The sequence below is a fragment of the Kogia breviceps genome, chromosome 4 (assembly GCF_026419965.1).
Source record: "Kogia breviceps isolate mKogBre1 chromosome 4, mKogBre1 haplotype 1, whole genome shotgun sequence".
Classification (NCBI taxonomy): Eukaryota; Metazoa; Chordata; class Mammalia; order Artiodactyla; family Physeteridae; genus Kogia; species Kogia breviceps.
Window position 1 is genome coordinate 146,107,657 of NC_081313.1, and position 18,191 is coordinate 146,125,847.

General features: G+C 38.3%; 1 pseudogene; it reads right to left on the minus strand.

Moving 5' to 3' along the window:
• Positions 1-18,191, minus strand: part of LOC131755465 (RNA/RNP complex-1-interacting phosphatase-like) — a 313,564-nt pseudogene that overhangs the window by 166,024 nt on the left and 129,349 nt on the right.

Sequence of the window (18,191 nt, forward strand, 5' to 3'; positions counted from 1 at the left end):
GGGGTATTTCCATGGAGTGTGTACAATCGTAGGCCCCAGGTCACCAAAATTTAGTTTGATTCCTTTTGTTAATACATTCCCTCAGTACTTTGTCTTTTGTATCCTTTTGCATTTACTTCATTCTGTAGTATCACTGCGAAAGAGCTTTGTTTCCTGTTCAGATGCCAAAAAGTGGATATCAATACCTCCTGAGTTTTACACATCAGAGATCAGTTTTAGATATCAGGGACAGAGACAGCAACTATTTCCAATGACTTTGAGACATACATTGACCATGTGATTAACATGTTGAGTGTTGAAATGTGTGTCAAGCTCATTATACTTGCTCTAAAATGTTTCAAACTGCAAAGATTTAAAAATCTTTATCTTTGAATAGTTTTCCTGTGCTGTCCCTTTGCATCAGACTGTTAATGTGCAGCCTGGCAACTTCAAATAATGTGGCTTTGTAACCAATTATTTACAGATTGTTTTATCCACAGAGAATCTTTTTTTAGATAAATTTATTTATTTTTGGCTGTGTTGGGTCTTTGGTGCTGCACACGGGCTTTCTCTAGTTGGGGCGAGCAGGGGTTACTCTTCGTGGTGGTGTGCAGGCTCCTCATTGCTGTGGCTTCTCTTGTTGCGGAGCATGGGCTCTCGGCACTGGGGCTTCAGTACTTGTGGCACACGGGCTTCAGTAGTTGTGGCTCATGGGCCCTAGAGCACAGGCTCAGTAGTTGTGGCACACACGCTTAGTTGCTCCATGGCATGTGGGATCTTCCTGGACCAGGGCTTGAACCCATGTCCCCTGCACTGGCAGGCGGATTCCCAACCACTGTGCCACCAGGGAAGTCCCTACACAGAGAATCTTAAAGTCAAAACATACAACTCGATTAACTACACTTCCTCCTGTTCACATTTCGCTCATCTTTTCTTCATCTTCTGTCTATGTTTCCTTGGCCCTGTTTATATTATGTGCTTTTCCCATTATATTTGATTGTGTGTATTCTGGTGAGTTACCACAATGCTGTATGAGACACGGTAGGATAGAAATGCATTGAAGTCATCCATATATATGTAGTTTGCTTGAGTGCAGTGTTTTTTGTTTTCTGTACTGAATTCATTAGCATGGGTCAGTATGAAATTTAGCGTAGGTCAATATGTAACTTGTAAACTAATAAAGTCTTAAAAGTGAGGAATTAAGTCTTTTAAATTTAATTATTTATTGTAAAGAGCACAATAGCATACATAAACAGGTGCCTAATGAAAACTTGTATTCTAATTTGGAACTCTCATGAACACCTATTTTTTTGTTCATCTAATGGTATGATAGTAGGCCATTTGATTATTTTTATTGTTATGGCTTTAACTTTAGAACAAGGAAATATTCATAAATTTAAAAAAGTATTTTTCTTTATTTGATGGGGGTGGGATACTGGAGAAATGAAAGGTCAAACACCTAGTGAGGAATCCATACTTGTCTATACATTGTGTACTTTTATTTCAATAACTGATTTAAAATTCCTAAAAGGATGCTATAATAAGTTATTATGCCATTTTACAGACTGAATTAAGTGAATTTCAGGGAGGTATGAAACTTGCCTAAAGCTATCCAGCAGCCAAGTGGCAGAAGTGAGAATTAAATCCAGGTATACCTATCGCCAAAGTTTCTGCTCATCTCTTTACACCACCCACTTTTTTTTTTAAAACATCTTTATTGGAGTATAATTGTTTTACAATAGTGTGTTAGTTTTTCCTTTACAACAAAGTGTATCAGTTATACATATACATATGTTCCCATATCTCTTCCCTCTTGCATCACCCTCTCTCCCACCCTCCCTATCCCACCCCTCTAGGTGGTTACAAAGCACAGAGGTGATCTCCCTGTGCTATGCGGCAGCTTCCCACTAGCTATCTAATTTACATTTGATAGTGTATATATGTCCCTGCCACTCTCTCAGTTGGTCACAGCCCACCCTTCCCCCTCCCCATATCCTCAAGTCTATGCTCTAGTAAGTCTTACACCACCCACTTTTAATAGCCAATGCTTTCCTGCTTACAAATATGACTGAGGTTTCCAGACAGTCAGCATTGCTTTTTAATCAGACAGAAAAATTACTGTTGATTCTCTAAAGGCATATTCCTTTTCCATTAAGTGACTTTAGTTGTTGAAATAATACTTTCAGGCAGTAGTAATCATACAGTTGGAGTCTAAGAACAGACCTCAGGGATATGTCTAGCAGTCAGTAAAGACCAACTGGGCTCACTGATGATATTTACGGTCATTTCCTCTAGACTAACATAATCTCATTAATAAGACCCTAATCATTCACAGTACTGCCCTTGCCTGATTGTTTGTTCTTCTCCATCTATCACTCTCTCTTTCCCCATATTATGATTATTTTTGACAATTTTTGGTGAATTAAATTCAGGGATTAGTATTCAGGAGTACTAGTCACTAAAGCAGAGAATCCTAGCTCACAACAAAGGAAGAAAATAGAGAAAAAGTATAAATTATATAAATATACACACATCCACACATGTACCAACTATAGGTTGCACTTCTCCAAAATCTATTCAGTATCTGCACATTTATTGTATATTAGCAGTAAGACTAGAAATGAGCGTAACGTTCTGTTTACAACATACAGAAAACAGACCCAAATATGGAAATTACTAGCAATGAGAATGGGGAAGCAAGACTATAACAAGGAATGTAGATGATATTTTTGTTTCCTAGCTATGATGCCAAATATTGAACTTTCAACTTGAGGCAAGGAGGCCATAGAAAGTTGTATTCGTTTCCTAGAGCTGCCATGACAAAGTACCAGAGACTGAGGAGGTTAAACAACAGAAATTTACTTACTCACAGGTCTAGAGGCTAGACATCTGAGATAAGGTGTCAACAGGATGGATTTCTTCTGAGCTATCTCTTCTTGGTTTGTAGTTGCCATGTTTTCCTTTTGTCTTCACATGCTCTTCTCTCTGTGCATGGCTGTGTCCTAATATTGTCTTTTTATAAGGACACCAGTCATATTGGATTAAAGCCCACCCATTTGGCCTCATTTTCTTTCAATTCCCTATTGAAGGGCCTTATCTCCAAATACAGTCCTATTACGAGGTATTGGGGGTTAAGACTTCCACATATTTACTTGAGCAGGACACAATTCAGCTGATAATAGAAGAGTAATTTAAGCAAGTAAGTAACTATTGTTTACGGTGAGTTGCTTAAGGAAATGAATTTACTCAAGAGAAACAAGAAGACATTACATAACACTGTACATTATACAAAGATATTAAATTAATCATCATAACATCCTGTGAGATGGGCATTAAATTAGACTAAGCAAGATTAAGCAACTTATCCAGAACCGTATAGTTGGTACTTTCCAGAATTTAAACCAGGTATTTTCCCAGTTCCATTCTATGTTATATATTCATTTTATTATTTGAAATGAATTTTGAGTGTTCATTTTGCTTAGTTTCTGAAGTTATATGGGGATAGAATGGAGTTGGATATTTTCAGTGACATTCACACATGGGGAAGGAAATTGAGTCCAGAAGCTTCAGCAATGTTTCCATGGAGAATGCTAACAACAGAGCCAGAAACACCGTCATTCTTTTGGTTCAGTGATCTTTCCTAAAGCACTACAAGAATCAATTTTAAGAAGCCCGATGTTTTCCAAACTTTCACCAATGGGCTCTGTAGGGTCCTCTAACAATATCTAAGAGACTAACTAGTTTCACATTCCAAGCCGCTTAAGACAAGGAGTTCTGATTGTTCTCTGTGAGGAAATCAAGTGACAACCATAGCTGGTAATTTAGGATAGTTTCTGCAGGGCCCAGGCAAAACCTAATACACAGCAATAATCATTGTTAACTGAATCTTTGACAACGATTAATCAGGTATCAAAGAGGTCTACAAATTGGGAGAAATTATGATCAAAGAGAAACAGAGACCACAGATATTTAATTAATGCTCAATTATTTACAAGTTTCACTTTGGTTAACCTAATTTTCCTTCTTCTAGACAATTTCCAATTCATCTCCACAAAGAGACCAGAATAATCACCTTCCAATACAAGATTTACTGTGTTCCTTTAATTAAAAGCATACAGTGACTTCTACATTCACTCCACCAAGTTTTGCTAGGAGAGAAAAGGAGACCTTATATTTTGTCTTGAATTAGATACGGCTCCACAGTTGACTTAGCTCATCCTACCAGAAGCACTTTGACGGCAGATTCTACAGTCTTGTCTTACATCCTCTATGGAATCAAGCTAAGGGAATCACGCATAGTTACAGCTGGAAAAACACTTGTTCTGGGTTGATACTTTTAGCCTTTACCACCAAGACTGTATCACCAAGATCTATCTTTACAGTATCTGAACAGGAGACCTTCTTGCCTTCCGTTTTCATATTGACTAGGAAGGTAAAGGGAAGAACTGAGAAGTACACAAAGTCAGCTAGCAGCCAGCACAGATGAATCATCTGTGGAGATATTGTTTCTTTCAAAAGATATAAACATAAGAGGAAGTCCTAGAGTTTGTAACAACTGTGCAAAATACAATTCCATGAAAACCTAGAAATCCAGATGCAGATCAGTAACATATTGGTTAAATAAGCTGTTATGTTCATGCAATGGACAAGTGTACAGACATTAAGAAGAACGAGATACTCTTTCCTATGAGATTCTCTTTTCACTGAACTCATCAGTGCTGCAAAAAACAATGTTACATAATAGTTTTTCTTTAACATTATATCAGGCATCTTCATCTTGTCCTGCATTTATTGCCAGTGTTACTAAAGTTTATCATTTACCTCTTTCTCTTTTAGACATATAATTTCTTCTTATTTTGGAAGCATTCACCAATCCCTATTTTACTCTTTCTTTTAAATTACCAATGAATATTGAATTTTATAAAATATCTTTTGGGGGATATTTCAAGTGATTGTACAGTTCTGCTCTCCTTTGACCTCGTGATATGGTAAATTGTATTTTGTTATTTTATATTATGTAATTTATTATATATTGTATTATGTTTACTAATTACATTTATTATAATTACATTATAGTTAAGGTAGCATTTTGTTTCAGATAGACAAAACAACCAGTGGAATAGGAAGCATCTTAAAATTAGATGCAAGAGCATAACGGAATTGGGATTAAAATAAAATTCACATTTTGGATCAGTAGCAAAAATTATTCAACACAAGTGGGAAGATATGGCTATCATTACTAACTTCTAGATAGAGCAACTAGTTAAAAGTTAAAAAATAATGAAACTGTAAAAGTATCAGAAACCTGGGAGACTTGAAATAAATTATTCATGAGGAATACCTTTCTAAGATATAAAGAGGGGCTTCCCTGGTGGCGCAGTGGTTGAGAGTCCGCCTGCCGATGCAGGGGATGCGGGTTCGTGCCCCAGTCCAGGAAGGTCCCACATGCCTCGGAGCGGCTGGGCCCGGAAGCCATGGCCGCTGAGCCTGCGCCTCCGGAGCCTGTGCTCCGCAACGAGAGCGGCCCGCGTACCACAAAATAAATAAATAAAAAGATACAAAGAAAAAAGGATACATTTAATTATATAAGAATTAAATTTTTCCTCATGGCAAAATGCACTACAAAGGTCAGAAAACAAGCAAAAGAAATTGGGAAATATATTTACAAATGGATATGCTTTCTTGACAACTTTTTAGAGAAGCATATGTTTCTTTGTCCTTTAACCTGTTACGTGGATATTAATCTATAATACAAGTGCATGGTTCCTTTCCTTTCACCTGTCATGTGAGATTTAATCTATATGGCAAGTGCATGGTTCCTTTCCTTTCATCTGTAATGTGAGTGTCAACATGGGGCACTGTTTCCAAGCATAGACTTTGGATGTTCCTGTACTGGTCCCATCACTGACCATCCACAAAAACTTACAAATGTTGCTTTACTTTCCTGGGGGTTAGAGTCTTAGCTAAGAAATGGAAGCTAAATAGAACTTTCCCCCAGGGATGATAGAAGGTTTAAAGGAGTAAATATGTAAGTGACTTAGCTCAGTGCCTAGTACAAGAGAGGTCAATATAAGTACTTATCAATTTTTTAAAGAGACAGATGAAGGAAATAAAATGTGGTCATTTCAATCTATTCATATATATTCTTGACATTAAACTATCTTTTCATTCATTGCATGACAAAACTTGCTCATGCTTTTTCTTACTCTAGTGAACTTGGGTAGCTAATATCATAGTCTAAAATTTTTGCTTTTATATTTACAAGTAAATTTGACCTGTAAATTTCTTTTTCCTTACAGTCCTAATGTATTTTCAGTATTAGGATTATATAGGCTTCATAAGATGAATAAAGGAGCATTCTTCCTTCGCTACTCTCTAGAAGTTTTTCTTTGTTATTATTGATGTTATCTGTTTAATAGAAGTTTGATAGAATTCACCTCCCAAATGATCAGGCTGGGTCTGGTATTTTCTGGGTGAAAGACTGTAAACTATTGACTTAATTGCTTTACTGGTGAAAGAACTCCAGCTATGTATTTCCTCTTGTGGCAGTTTTGGTAAACTTTAGGAGCTAGGAAATTGTCCACTTTACAGAAATGTTCAAATTTACTGGCATTTCATATATTTTCTGTTTGTACTCTCTGCTATAACATTTTCCTGATTCTTTCTGCATATTATTTACTTATGCTTTGTTTTGCTTAATCAGTGTGTTTTTAAAATCTTTTCAAAGAATATTCTTTTGACTTATTAAATCACCTTAATTTTATACTCTTTTCTGTTTTATTAAGTTCTGCTCATATCTTTATTATCTATTTTTCTTTGTTCTCAGGGTTTATTGTTTTGCTATTGTGATGTCAATTGAAACCCTTGGTTACTCATTTTAAGAAATCTTTTTAGTTATAAATAGTTGAACCTTTTTGAAAATGTCAGCTTACTTGTAAGTATCTAAGGGTCACCTCCTCCCCATTGTTGCTGGCCGAAGGCTTAGTTCACCCTATAGCAATGTATCTATTGACATTTTTCCCCTAGAATTTCTGTGTTTTGCTACTTCTCCCTTTTCTTTGGAGAGAAGCCCTTTGAAATACCCTTAACTTATTTTACAGCCAATAAGACTTCAAAATAATCTGTTTTTTAAGATAAATGTACTTATATAATTAGGCAGAAAATCTAATCTACCATATATTAAAAAACAGCACTCCTCTCCATGATTAATCTGCTGTATTACACAACCTTCGATCCTTGTTCCTTGTTTCAGTTCTAGTTGTATGTATATTTTCTGACTTGCACCTGATGATTCCAACATCTGATGGATGGCCTTGGGAATCTAATTCTGGTATTGATTGCTTTTGCTGATTCTCTCCCATTGTAGCTGATTTCTTCATTATTGTGTACATTTAGATCATGAGCTCACCTTGAGCTAAACTTTATCTGTGGGAACGTTATAGGCCTGTGTTGAAGGTCTACCTCTCCAGAAAGGGTTTAGTTTTGTGTTTGGAATACCACTGATTTGGGAGCATTTTAAGTTAACTTCTTAGCTTTTGCTCACAAGACCGCAAATAAATTTGCAACCCAAACACTGTGAACACAGATCTGGGGTTCAGAATTCTCAAGATTTCCTACCTGTTTCCTACCCAGAGCGGAGGCCAAGAGAATTTGGTCTTAGTCTCCCTTTGCAAGCAGATATTTTTTCTCCCAGCACACCCTTTCATTAAAGGTGAAGCTAGGGATAGATAGGTTTAGTTCTAACTTCCCATCTAGTAGGGATGGAGTCTTATCTCCTGCCTCCCATGTGGTCATGGCCATTTAAAAACAAGTCTCTGTGTCAGGTGTGTCATTAAACTATGGCCTGTATTCCAAATCCAGACAGCTGCCTATTTTTTATGGCCTATGAGCTATGAATTATTTTCACATTTTAACTGGTAACATTTTAAATGGTTACCTAAGTACCTAAATAATATCCTCAATTTTGCCTCTTGGGTCCACACAGCCTAAAATATTTGCCATTGGGCTCCATAAAAACAGGATTTTCAGCTTCTGTTGTAAGCTATCAAGATCTTCAATCCACTCTTAATATAGCTAGAACTCTCACACATGTATCACCCTTCTTTCATGGGTCCTGGAAATTTCTACTGCACACTTCAAAAATCAACCACACACTTAAAAATATGTTGTGTACATTTAACCTCCTATACCTAACCCTTTTCCTTTAGGAGAGTTTTTCAAGTAATCTTGACCACCGTATTCTTCAGAGCTTCATTAATTATGGCAAAAAAATAAAACAACTTAACATTCAACAAATGGGAATTGTTCATAACAATTATAGAAGCACATACAGTAGAAAACTATAAACTGTTATTGAAACAGTGAGACATAACTAGTTTTATTCTCAGAGAACTATGTTTATTTAGGTCCCTTTTGTTTATATAAGTATATTTCTGTGTATGTATGTATATAGTCATGGATTTATTTACACATACATTATATGTATGATATATTTATATAAACATATGAAATACATACCTATACACATACCTCTGATTTATATTTGTATACATACACAGGAATATAATTATATATATTATATATTTATATACATTGAACTGAAAACTGGTAGTATACATATATATCGTGTATAAATGTGTGTATATATGCATGTGTAGAAAAGCAGGTTGAGAGATATGTAAGCATGAGTTAGGGTTCAAGATTATAAAAGTAGTTATGTGTAGGTAGTGAGGTTAAGGCCCATTTGATTGAAAATATTGCAGGGGTGCGAGAAGATGGCGGAAGAGTAAGACGCGGACATCACTTTCCTCCTCACAGATACATCAGAAATACATCTACACGTGGAACTTCTCCTATAGAACACCCACCGAACGCTGGCAGAAGACCTCAGACCTCCCAAGAGGCAAGAAAGTCTCCACCTACCTGGGTAGGGCAAAAGAAAAAAAGAACAAACAGAGACAAAGAATAGGGACGGGACCTGCACCAGTGGGAGGGAGCCGTGAAGGAGGAAAGGTTTCCACACACTAGAAGCCCCTTTGCGGGCGGAGACTGCGGGTGGGTGAGGGGGAAGCTCCGCAGCCGCGGAGGAGAGCACAGCACAGGGTGCGGAGGGCAAAGCGGGGAGATTCCCGCACAGAGGATCGATGCCGACCGGCACTCACCAGCCCGAGAGACTTGTCTGCTCACCCGCCGGGGCGGGCAGGGGCAGGGAGATGAGCCTCGGGCTTCAGTCGGATCCCAGGGAAAGGTCTGGAGTTGGCAGAGTGAAAACAGCCTGAAGGGGTTAGTGCGCCACGGCTGGCCGGGAGGGAGTCCGGTTGAAGTGTGGAGTTTCCGAAGAGGCAAGAGACCTTTTCTTCCCTCTTTGCTTCCTGGGCGCGAGGAGAGGGGTTTAAGCGCGCCTCTTAAAGGAGCTCCAGAAACTGGCGCGGAGCTACCAAAGAGAAAAGAGACTTTTTCTTGCCTCTTTGTTTCCTGGTGCGAGAGGAGAGGGGATTAAGGGCACCGCGTAAAGGAGCTCCAGAAACGGGCGCGAGCCGCGGCTGTCGGCACGGACAACAGAGACGGGTGTGGGAGCTAGGGTTGCTGATGCCGCCACCAAGAGGCCTGTGTGCGAGCACAGGTCACTCTCCACACCACCCCTCCCGGGATCCCATGCAGCCCGCCACTGCGAGGGTCCCGGGATCCAGGGACAGCTTCCCCGGGAGGACGCGCGGCGCGCCTCTGGCCGGTGCAGCATTACGCCGGTCTCTGCCGCCGCGGGCTCGCCCCGCATCCGTGCCCCTCCCTCCCCCCCGGCCTGTGCCAGAGCCCCCGAATCAGCTGCTCCTTTAACCCCGTCCTGTCTAAGCGAAGGGCAGACGCCCTCGGACGACCTACGGGCAGAGGCGGGGCCACGTCCAAAGCTGAACCCCAGGAGCTGTGCGAACACAGAGGAGAGGGGGAGGTCTCTCCCAGCAGCCTCAGAAGCAGCGGATAAAACTCCACAATCAACTTGAAGTGCCCTGCATCTGTGGAAAACCTGAATAGACAGCGAAATAGCCCACGTTGAGGAGGTGGACTTTGGGAGCAAGATATACTATTATTTTCCCCTTTTTTTCTTTTTGTGAGTGTGTATGTGTGTGCTGCTGTGTGAGATTTTGTCCGTATAGCTTTGCTTTCATCATTTGTCCTAGGGTTAAACCGACCTGTTTTTTTTTTTTAATAGAAATTTTTCTTCATAATAAGTATTTTTTATTTTAATAACTATATTTTATCCTACTTTATTTTGTCTTCTTCCTGTCTTGCTTCCTTTCTTCCCTCCTTTCTCCCTTCCTTCCTCCCTTTCTTCCTCTCTTCCTCCCTTTCTTCCTCTCTTCCTTCCTTTCTTGCTTTCTTCCTTTCTCCCTTCCTTCCTTTCTTCCTTCCTCCCTTCCTTTCTTTCTTCCCTCCTTTCTTCCTTCTTTCCTTTCTATTTTTTCTCCCTTTTATTTTGAGCCATGTGGATTAAAGGCTCTTGGTGCTCCAGACAGGCATCAGGGCTGTGTCTCTGAAGTGGGAGAACCAACCTCAGAACACTGGTCCACAAGAGACCTCCCAGCTCCACGCAATGTCAAATGGCGAAAATCTCCCAGAGATCTCCATCTCAACACCAAGACCAAGCTTCACTCAAGGACCAGCAACGAACAGTGCTGGACACCCTATGCCCAACAAACAGCAAGACAAGACTACAGCCCCATCCGTTAGCAGAGAGGCTGCCTAAAATCATAATAAGGCTACCAATATCCCCAAACACACCAAAAGACGTGGACCTGTCCACCAGAAAGACAAGATCCAGCCTCATTCACCAGAACAGAGGCACTAGTCCCCCCGCAACCAGGAAACCTACTCAACCCACTGAACCAACCTTAGCCACTGTGGACAGCCACCAAAAACAATGGGAACTACGAGCCTGCAGCCTGCAAAAAGGAGACCCCAAACACAGTAAGATAAGCAAAATGAGAAGACAGAAAAAAACACAGAAGATGAAGGAGCAAGGTAAAAACCCAGCAGACCTAACAAATGAAGAGGAAATACGCAGTCTACCTGAAAAAGAATTCAGAATAATGATAGTAAAGACGATCCAAAATCTTGGAAATAGAATAGACAAATTTCAAGAAACATTTAACAAGGACCTAGAAGAAATAAAGAGGAAGCAAGTAATGATGAGCAACACAATAAATGAAATTAAAAATACTCTAGATGGGATCAATAGCAGAATAACTGAGGCAGAAGAATGGATAAGTGACCTGGAAGATAAAATAGTGGAAATAACTACTGCATGGCAGAATAAAGAAAAAAGAATGAAAAGAACTGAGGAGAGTCTCAGAGACCTCTTGGACAACATTAAACGCACCAACATTCGAATTATAGGGGTCCCAGAAAAAGAAGAGAGAAAGAAAGGGACTGAGAAAATATTTGAAGAGATTATAGTTGAAAACTTCCCTAGTATAGGAAAGGATATAGTCAATCAAGTCCAGGAAGCACAGAGAGTCCCATACAGGATAAACCCAAGGATAAACACACCAAGACACATAATAATCAAACTGTCAAAAATTAAATACAAAGAAAACATATAAAAAGCAGCAAGGGAAAAACAACAAATAACACACAAGGGAATCCCCATAAGGTTAACGTCTGATCTTTCAGCAGAAACCCTACAAGCCAGAAGGGAGTGGCAGGACATATTTAAAGTGATGAAGGAAAAAAAAACTGCAACCAAGATTACTCTACCCAGCAAGGATCTCATTCAGATTTGATGGAGAAATTAAAACCTTAACAAACAAGCAAAAGCTGAGAGAGTTCAGCACCACCCAACCGCTTTACAGCAAATGCTAAAGGAACTTCTCTAGGCAACAAACACAAGAGAAGGAAAAGACCCAAAAAAATAAAGAAAATGGGAATAGGAACATACATATCGATAATTACCTTAAGTGTAAATGGATTAAATGCTCCCACCAAAAGATACAGAGTGGCTGCATGGATACAAGAACAAGACTCATATATATGCTGTCTACAAGAGACCCACTTCAAACCTAGGGACACATACAGACTGAAAGTAAGGGGATGGAAAAAAATATTCCATGCAAATGGAAATCAAAAGAAAGCTGGAGTAGCAATTCTCATATCAGACAAAATAGACTTCAAAATAAAAACTATTACAAGAGACAAAGAAGGACACTACATAATGATCAAGGGATCGATCCATGAAGAAGATATAACAATTGTAAATATTTATGCACCCAACATAGGAGCACCTCAATAGATAAGGCAAATACTAACAGCCATAAAAGGGGAAATCGACAGTAACACAATCATAGTAGGGGACTTTAACACCCCACTGTCACCAATGGACAGATCATCCAAAATGAAAATAAATAAGGAAACACAAGCTTTAAATGATACATTACACAAGATGGACTTAATTGATATTTATAGGACATAGCATCCCAAAACAACAGAATACACATTTCTCTCAAGTGCTCATGGAACATTCTCCAGGATAGATCATGTATTGGGTCACAAAGCTAGCCTTGGTAAATTTAAGAAAACTGAAATCGTATCAAGTATATTTTCCAACCACAATGCTATGAGACTAGATATCAATTAAGGGAAAAGATCTGTAAAAAATACAAAGACATGGAGGCTAAACAATACACTACTTAATAACGAAGTGATCACTGAAAAAATCAAAGAGGAAATCAAAAATACTTAGAAACAAATGGCAATGGAGACACGACAACCCAAAACCTATGGGATACAGCAAAAGCAGTTCTAAGGGAAGTTTATAGCAATACAATCCTACCTTAAGAAACAGGAAACATCTCGAATAAACAACCTAACTTTGCACCTAAAGCAATTAGAGAAGGAAGAACAAAAAAACCCCAAATTTAACAGAAGGAAAGAAATCAGAACGATCAGATCAGAAATAAATAAAAAAGAAATGAAGGAAACAATAGCAAAGATCAATCAAACTAAAAGCTGGTTCTTTGAGAAGATAAATAAAATTGATAAACCATTAGCCAGACTCATCAAGAAAAAAAGGGAGAAGACTCAAATCAATAGAATTAGAAATGAAAAAGGAGATGTAACAACTGACACTGCAGAAATACAAAACAGTATTAGAGATTACTACAAGCAACCGTATGCCAATAAAATGGACAACCTGGAAGAAATGGACAAATTCTTAGAAATGTACGAGCTGCCGAGACTGAACCAGGAAGAAATAGAAAATATGAACAGACCAATCACAAGAACTGAAATTGAAACTGTGATTAAAAATCTTCCAACAAACAAAAGCCCAGGACCACATGGCTTCACAGGTGAATTCTCTCAAACACATAGAGAAGAGCTAACAGCTATCCTTCTCACACTCTTCCAAAAGATAGCAGAGGAAGGAACACTCCCAAACTCATTCTATGAGGCCACCATCAGCCTGATACCAAAACCAGACAAACACGTCACAAAGAAAGAAAACTACAGGCCAATATCACTGATGAACATAGATGCAAAAATCCTCAACAAAATATTAGCAAACAGAATCCAACAGCACATTAAAAGGATCATACACCATGATCAAGTGGGGTTTATTCCAGGAATGCAAGGATTCTTCAATATATGCAAATCAATCAACGTGATACACCATATCAACAAACTGAAGGAAAAAAACCAAATGATCATCTCAATAGATGCAGAGAAAGCTTTTGACAAAATTCAACACCCATTTATGATAAAAAAAACCTGCAGAAAGTAGGCATAGAGTGAACTTTCCTCAACATAATAAAGGCCATATATGACAAACCCACAGCCAGCATTGTTCTCAATGGTGAAAAACTGAAACCATTTCCACTAAGATCAGGAACAAGACAAGGTTGCCCACTCTCACCACTCTTATTCAACCTAGTTTTGGAAGTTCTAGCCACAGCAATCAGAGAAGAAAAAGAAATAAAAGGAATCCAAATAGGAAAAGAAGAAGTAAAGCTGTCACTGTTTGAGATACCATGATATTATTCATAGAGAATACTAAGGATGCTACCAGTAAAGTACTAGAGGTAATCAATGAATTTGGTAAAGTAGCAGGATACAAAATTAATGCACAGAAATTTCTGGCATTCTTATACACTAATGATGTACATCTGAGAGTGAAATTAAGAAAACACTCCCATTTACCATTAAACAAAGGGAATAAAATATCTAGGAATAAACCTACCTAAGGAGACAAAAGACTTGTATGCAGAAAACTATAAGACACTGATGAAAGAAATTAAAGATGATACAAATAGGTGGAGAAATATACCATGTTCTTGGATTGGAAGAATCAACATTGTAAAAATGACTCTACTACCCAAAGCAATCTACAGATTCAATGCAATGCCTATCAAATTACCACTGGCATTTTTTACAGAACTAGAACAAAAAATTTCACAGTTTGTATGGAAACACAAAAGACCCCGAATTGCCAAAGCAATCTTGAGAACGAAAAATGGAGCTGGAGGAATCAGGATCCCTGACTTCAGACTAGACTACAAGGCTACAATAATCACGACAGTATGGTACTGGCACAAAAACAGAGATATAGATCAACGGAACAGGATAGAAAGCCCAGAGATAAACCCACACACATATGGTCACCTTATCTTTGATAAAGGAGGGAAGGATATACAGTGGAGAAAAGACGGCCTCTTCAATAAGTGGTGCTGGGAAAACTGGACAGCTACCTATAGAAGTATGAATTTAGAACACTCCCTAACACCATACACAAAAATAAATGCAAAATGCGTTAAAGACCTAAATGTAAGGCCAGACACTATCAAACTCTTAGAGGAAAACATAGGCGGAACACTCTATGACATAAATCACAGCAAGATCCTTTTTGACCCATCTCCTAGAGAAATGGAAATAAAAACAAAAATAAACAAATGGCACCTAATGAAACTTAAAACCTTTTGCACAGCAAAAGATACCATAAACAAGACCAAAAGACAACCCTCAGAATGGGAGAAAATATTTGCAAATGAAGCAACTGACAAAAGATTAATATCCAAAATTTATAAGCAACTCTTGCAGCTCAATAACAACAAAAAAACAAACAACCCAATCCAAAAATGGGCAGAACTAAATAGACATTCCTCCAAAGAAGATATACAGCTTGCCAACAAACACATGAAAGAATGCTCAACATCATTAATCATTAGAGAAATGCAAATCAAAACTACAATGAGGTATCATCTCACACCGGTCAGAATGGCCATCATGAAAAACTCTAGAAAAAATAAATGCTGGAGAGGGTGTGGAGAAAAGGGAACACTCTTGCACTGCTGGTGGGAATGTACACTGATACAGCCACTATGGAGAACAGTATGGAGGTTCCTTAAAAAACTACAAATAGAACAACCATACGACCCCGCAATCCCACTACTGGGCATATACCCTGAGAAAACCATAATTCAAAAAGAGTCATGTACCAAAATGTTCACTGCAGCTCTATTTACGAAAGCGAGGACATGGAAGCAACCTAAGTGTCCATCAACAGATGAATGGATAAAGATGTGGCACATATATACAATGGAATATTACTCAGCCATAAAAAGAAATGAATCTGAGTTATTTATAATGAGTTGGATAGACCTGGAGTCTGTCATACAGAGTGAAGTCAGAAGGAGAAAAACAAATACCGTATGCTAACACATATATATGGAATCTAAGAAAAAAAGTGTCATGAAGAGATTAGTGATAGGACTGGAATAAAACACAGACCTACTAGAGCATGGATTATGAGGATATGGGGAGGGGAAAGGGTAAGCTGTGACGAAGTGAGAGAGTGGCATGGACATATATACACTACCAAATGTAAATTAGATAGCTAGTGGGAAGCTGCCGCATAGCACAGGGAGTTCACCTCTGTGCTTTGTGACCACCTAGAGGGGTGGGATAGGGAGGGTGGGAGGGAGGGTGATGCAAGAGGGAAGAGATATGGGAACATATGTATATGTATAACTGATTCACTTTGTTGTAAAGGAGAAACTAACACACCACTGTAAAACAGTTATACTCCAATAAAGATGTTAAAAAAATAAATAAAGTTGGACAACTCAAAAAAAAGAAAATATGGCATATTTTTACATCAGTTGTTAAGATGAACAGATTCCTATGTAAATATAATTATAAATAGCTATACATACTCGTATGTGTAATGTATCATTAAAATATATATAGTTTTATATATGTATTATATTTATATTATATAATACAATTGTCTTATACTAATACATTATATATTGTGTTACATAGAATATATTAACTAGTGTAGTATATCAGACAATAATTATTATATATTTATATATTATGATAGAATTGTCTTATAATCAATATTACAGGATATATCATATTAATATTATAAACATATTAATCATATAATTACATTTCATTACTCAAAATTTTGTATATAATATATGCTAGACAAAAATATATATTAATATAATACATAATTGTTATACATTAATATATATATTAGTATATTACCTTTATACATCATATAATATTTAATATTGGTATATTCATATTATATTTAATATATACTAATATATAGCTAGTGCTCTTTAAAGCCATCTGCTACAAGTAGAATAAAACCAAGAGTATGGCAAAAGAAAATTCTAAAAATATTAGATTACTTATATTCATTTATATGTCATTTTCCTGGAATCTGCATCTGGCTATTAGAGAACACACACAGCAAAATCAAAAAAAAGTGCCCAGGAGGACATGGGATCCTTTATTTATTGCAAGCTCAAAGGAAACACAGTGCTCTTCAGTCCCCCATCAAAGAGCCAAGAGCAAACCTTGAAGCACTCAGTAAAAGCCAATTCAAACAAAAAAGACTTTCCTCTTAAACTTGAAAAAGTTAAGTTCCCAAGATACCCCCTACATCAACCACCGAAGCTCATTTGGCAGTAAAAACAATAATGTTCACCAAACAACCAGAAAGCCAAAGCAATAGTTGTTTTACCAAAAACAAAAAACTGCATCTGATTAGTGTCTTTCCTGTTGGAAAGAAGGGGGTGGGAAGTGGGCAGAAGACCTGAGAGGAAAGATAAAAAGAAAAGGAAAAGGAAAATAAAAGTTTCAAGTTTGACACTCAAGCTGTCTTCTGCATCCATTTCGTCAAGACCACCAAGCCAATGTGGAGGCTTTTTCCTCTTTCCCTTTTCTTTTCATGAGACTGATCACAACCAGCACAGCAGATTCCATCGAATTAAGGGATGCTGTTGCCTACGTGTGTGAATGTGCTGTGAGTAAAGTACTGAAATAGAGAACACCTAAATGGAAACGTCCTCATGAATGTCCATGTGGCTGAGCAGGAAGGTAACCTGTCATAGATGTGCTAAAGAAGAAGAGCTGGGTTTGTTTATTTACTTTTCCCTGGACTCTGTTGAATGACTGTCATCTACAAGTTCAGGCTACTTTTTGCTGAGGATTAATGCACTGGGAGAGCTGAGAGAAAACTGAATAGTAGAGCTGTCTTCTTCTGGACCAGTTCACCTTACTTTCCCAAACTCGAAGTCTTTCCCTAACTCTTTCTCCTTTTTATTGGAGTAAAATGAACATAACACAAAAGTCACCATTTTGATCATTTTACAATTCACTGTACCATTCAGGGGAAGTTAGTACTGTCACTATGCTGTGAAACTGTCACCACTGCCTAGCTGCAACACATTTTCATCACCCCAAGGAGGAAACATACACCCATTTTAAGGAGTCATTCCCTGTTTCCCTCTGTTCCAAACCCCTGGCAAACACTAATGTATAATATTTTCCGTGTGTATGGATTTGCCACTGCTGGACATTTTGTATAAATGGAACCATACAATGTGAAGCCTTTCGTGCCAACTTCTTTCACTTAGTTGCATCCATGATGTAGCATGTATCAGTAATCCATTCACTTTTATGGCTGAATTCCCTGATCCTGTTTTCTTCATACTGTTTGAATACAAAATTTAAAATATGTTGAGGGCTTTCCTGGTGGCGCAGTGGTTGAGAGTCCGCCTGCCGATGCAGGGGACACGGGCTCGTGTCCCAGTCCGGGAAGATCCCACATGCTGCGGAGCGGCTGGGCCCGTGAGCCATGGCCGCTGAGCCTGCGCATCCGGAGCCTGTGCTCCGCAACGGGAGAGGCCACAACAGTGAGAGGCCCGCGT